Genomic DNA, 5,065 nt, shown 5'->3' on the forward strand with positions numbered 1-5,065 from the left:
GAAGGAAGGAAGGAAGGAAGGAAGGAAGGAAGGAAGGAAGGAAGGAAGGAAGGAAGGAAGGAAGGAAAGGAGCACAGAAAAGAGAAAAGGAAAAGGATATGAGGAAAAGCTGCTCCTAAACAGAATGATTGATATGAAAGTTATAAAAGGAAACTCGAGCATCCCAGCATGCACTTACGCTTACTGCTTTGCACATTTGCACTGCAGTCAATGAATTTCATCCCTCTCTTTTCGGATAAGTGTTCTAGCTCCAACTGACAAAACACAAATCAAAAAAAGGGGGAACTGTGGGTGGGAGAAGGTGGATAGAGGAAAAAAAAAAAAAAGAGAGAGAGAGACGAGAAAGACTTCTCACACAATAAGGTTGGGGAAAGAGCTCGTTTCTTGGAGGTGACATCCTAATCGTGTTTCTCCCAGTGGACAGGGGATGCTGGAAGGGCTGGAGGAGCATGCCCAGTAGCGCGACCCAGCAGTGGGGCTCCCCCAGCTTGGGCTGTGGGACCCTTGGGACCACTCTGGGTGCAGCCCAGCTCTTGGGGTGCCCATGCGGATAGCAGGGATGGCATCGCCACACCACGGTGCCCCCGGTCCCCGCACCCAGCCCGCCAGCCTCAAGCTTTATTCCCATCTCCCTTTAACATGAGCGTCTATTTCCCAGCGCCGAGCGCTTGACGGACGTTCGGGCTATTATTCGGGGAGATCGATTGCTTGGCTGAAGGTGCATTGTTTGGGCTTCTCAGAAAAGACACAAGTTAAATGCTGCAGCTACCGCACACAAAAATGATTCCTTCTGGCCGTAAAACCGGTGCGACAAGGAAGTGGCTGCAGGAGTCGAAGATAATTGATGCTCAGAGAGATGTTATAAATAATCTGCGCGCGGTCCTCTCCCATGTGCCTCAAAACCACAAAAAGTGGCGCTTTTTTTCTTTCTTTCTTTCTTTTTTTTTTTTTTTCTTTATCCCCCCTTGAATTCAGGAGCATAATGCCCCGTGAGCACCAATAATTGATGTATGTTATAATTCTTCATTACCCTATCGGTAGTCTGGGAAAATTAGAAGAAAAGAAAATGCCAGAAAGTTATGGTAAAACTTAAGATGCGACAGAAGTAGCTTTCTTTGCTCATGCTGTGAGTGTTTGAATAAGAAGAATGTCCCTGCACTGTAACAAGCTGAAAGAATGAGGAAGACAAAGGATTTCACGAAAAAGGTTTAGATAGAAGACAAGGCAAGTGAAACTGAAAGGAAGGGAAAAAAACCATTTACAATGGAACAATGCGTGTACTAATCGCTTTGATATATTATACAAACCCAAAGACCCAAAACATTGTGTAATTATTTATAAATGACTTCTCCACTCCTGTGTATAATACCGAAGAAAGAATAAAACTGCAGGCTACTCTCTAAACTATTTCTAAATAGACCTAGCTCAAAAGGAAGCAGAAGTGTTTGAAAAAAAAATAATTAATGGTTGATTTTATGGTTGTCTCATTAAAACATTTTAATTACAACAAACAAAATACATTTGTGCTCGCAGGGAACAATCGCTTACCTACTCCCCCCACCTTCAAAAAAAAGAAAAAAAGAAAAAAAGGAAAAAAAAAAGAAAAAAAAAAGAAAGAAAAAGTTGTATTGCATGTTTAAAACCTGAAAATAAAACATCCCCATTATTTTTTGCAGAGCCTCCAGAAGGGGCTGAGCCCCTTTGGCAGGATTCCAGGGCATAACCAAGACCCCAGCACCCAGCAATGCCCTCAGCACACATCCTACACTGCTACAGGCAGGTATGGGATGGGCCAGGTCCCTCCTAAAGAGCCCCTTAGCTGCAGGACCCCACCTAGGAGAGCTGGAGGGGTTAACACTGCCTCCCTGCCGGCTGCGAGCTCCAGCACTGGGTGGGTATCTCTCCAGTGCTGGGTGATTATCTCTCCAGCATTGGGTGGGTATCTCTCCAACACTGAGTGGGTATCTCTCCAATATTGGGCTTGCGTGGCATCAACACGGACATTTCAGGCAGCGCGACCTTCCCCTTACTCTTGCAAATCAAGATTTGTGCTCCCAGGGCGACGGTTTAGCCTCCAGCCATATTGCATCCCCAAATTCACATTGAGCAACTTCTGCAGGGAGCTCTGCCTTCTCGCTCAGGCCACGCTTTCAAATGAGTGAGCTTTGATACACTTTGATGCTCCTCTCAACATCAGTTTAAGCCCTCAAGAGTTTGTGCTGATGTAACAAGACTTAGTTGGGTGAGTTATTGCATCCATGTGCCTCCTAAACCTAAAAGCAATTAAGTTAAAATAAAGAAGTTTTTAAAAGCACTTCTGACATGTCCAAGATATCTTCCAACCACGGGAGCAGCTTTACTGTGAGGCAGGTATTTCCCCACTTGGGAAGGAGTGGCACCAACCCCACTCTAACCATCACAGCTCTGGTCCATGCTGGAATGCCAGGCTGAGTTCTGGCACGGAGATCTGTTCAGCTTCACCAGGCATAGTTGGCACCCACCAGGGCATGGGCTGCCCAGCCATGTCCACACTGGAAATGGTGCGTTTGAAGAGCAGAGCTGAGTAGTGCTGCACTCAGGAACCTTTCCTTCACCTCCCCAAATTCCCCCTCTTTCCAGAGTCCAGCCACAAACAAGACCCAACACACCCCATGCCACCCAGCACCAGGGCCTCATGCTAGAGGCCATCCATCACCAAATGAATGCACTGCGTGCAGATGGGCCCACAACACTTCTCTGCCATTCTGATCCAGCTCTGTTTCTGTGGATTCCGCGCTCAAAAATATCACTTCAAACTTTTCTCTTTAAGAGTAAAGTGTCTCAAAGTAAATGGGTGACGTATTTATAGTTATCTTCCTTGGAGCTCTAACAATGAACCTAACAGCACCTACAAGCCTGAGAGTAGCCGCACTCACGCCAAGGCAGAGGAGCTTGAGTCAAAGAATAACAATCCGAATACGGCCATGAGCAAGATGCTGGGAACACACATCGTGTTCTGCAAAATCCGAGGTCCTGTTTCATTTGGGGATTTTTCCTTTCCCAACCTTACAGAAAACTTGGGGAAAGTTTGGCAGCCGACTTCGCCAGGAGCAGGCACATAAGGTGTAGGAGCCATTATCTGCGTTGGCTGAATAATTTATCTGCAAAATTAGTAGACTGCCTGCGATAGAACGGGTTGAATTATTCATCGGGAATAAATTATCCAAGATATTTAGCACTTCTTTCTGTTTGCGAAGGCTTCCTGAAACAATTCTGGTTCTGTGAATGCATTCGTTATTCATAAGTAGGCAGTGAATAGATTATGCAAACAAATTTCAGCCTATGGGTTGTTTGTGAAACATTCACTGCAGCTCGGGCTATTCATGGCTGTGACTGATCACAGAGACACATGGTGCTCTCTCCCCTCCTTGATTGGAGCACAAACTTTTTAAAACAAGAGAATAACAAATGACAAACCGCAAATGATGGATAAGGACTAATGAATAATGCGCTTTCACCGCAAACGTTCAGACAAGTGATCGGTTGTGCCAAAGTCTGCGAAACTCTGGGGAATCATAAACATTTTAATGAATAAACTATTGACTGCTCAAAGACACCTCAACAAAAGACAATAACAGTGTTGCAGGCAGCACCGGAGTTTATATCGCTATGTGCAAAAGTGCACATGAACAAAAGTTGGACATTTTTGGCCATATGCTTCCATAACCTTTAGATTTGAGCCCCTTCTGACTTTGCCCTGGTTTGCGGCGAAGCTCGCTGCCTGCCAACCCCATCGTGCCGTCACTTCGGGATGTGAGTGGCTCAATGAAGTGGAACCACTGAGTGCAGGGAGTCATTTAGGTGCACACAGGCCCTAAAACCATCGGCTTGATTGCAGGTCGGCTGATGGAGAGGGCTCCCAAAGAACAGCCAGGCCTGGTTCTCTGCTGTTATATTGCGCATCTCGGGTCTGTATACCCATAAAATGTTAAAAAGCATCAAGCTCAGCCACTAGAAAACTATTTCTGTTTTGAGGCTCGTTAATATTCATCACCCAGGGCCTTGAGGATTGCTCACTTCTGCGAGGGATCCTTTTAGCACAAAGAAGATCGTTGGTGGCGGTTCACTGGTGTCACAGATCGCCTCAAAGTGAAGAGGGCAAAAAGCAGAAAAAACGACAGCAAAATCCTTGCTCAGGTTCAAGCCAAATGGTCAGTGCTGCGAAATCAAAGTGTGAGATAAAGACTTACGCTGTCAGTTCTCCCCTTTCATCAAAGGCTTAGGAGAAAAGCACAGGAGAAAGAAGGAAGCTACACTTAACATAAGGGGAAATTATGTAAATAAATCTGAGTTTGGGCATAGAAGCCTAAAAATGACCATTGATGGATGGTGAAACCAAAAACCGTCCAAGGAGCCGAGTACGTGAGCGCTGACAATGGGGCAGTGCTGAATCTGTGGGACACACAGCGCCAGATGTTGGACCAGGGGAACGCATCGGCCACTTCCCAGTGGTGTCTGACACGGGGATCCGTGGGCACTTCGTGGAGATTAGCAGTAATTATGACACTTACAATGGAAGCAGCACGGCTCTTTTTGGTTGGTTGTTGGCATCCGTAGGCAAAGAGTTGTCAGAGTTGTGTCTATACACCGACAAATGCTGAATGTTATAATGGCTTAGGTTGGAAGGGACCTCAAACATCATCTGGTTCCAAGATGAATGTCATTGGGAATTTTTAACTCTCTGAGCACCTGCAAAATATCTTTTTAAAGTGAAACACGCAAAAGCCAAAGTGCCCGTAGGTATTCGGAAATGTAAGAGGGAAAAGAACTGCTTTGAGTTACTCTTCAGAATATTTCTTGAGTTAAACCTTCCCAATTTCGGGATATTTTCACTTTGATGGAGGCGCGTAGAAAAACTGCAAGGTGCAAGGAAAACCCCGGGAAGCTTTCAGTCGGGGTCTGGATGGAAAAAATAATCATCGAAGCACACGGGGCTCATCCTGCGGCGGCTCAGACTCACCCCTTCCTTCCCTACCCCTTCTCGCCGCGATTCCAACCTCCACCGGCAAAGGGCCAGAGCCCGGGG

The sequence above is a fragment of the Numida meleagris genome, chromosome 12 (genome assembly GCF_002078875.1).
Source record: "Numida meleagris isolate 19003 breed g44 Domestic line chromosome 12, NumMel1.0, whole genome shotgun sequence".
NCBI lineage: Eukaryota > Metazoa > Chordata > Aves > Galliformes > Numididae > Numida > Numida meleagris.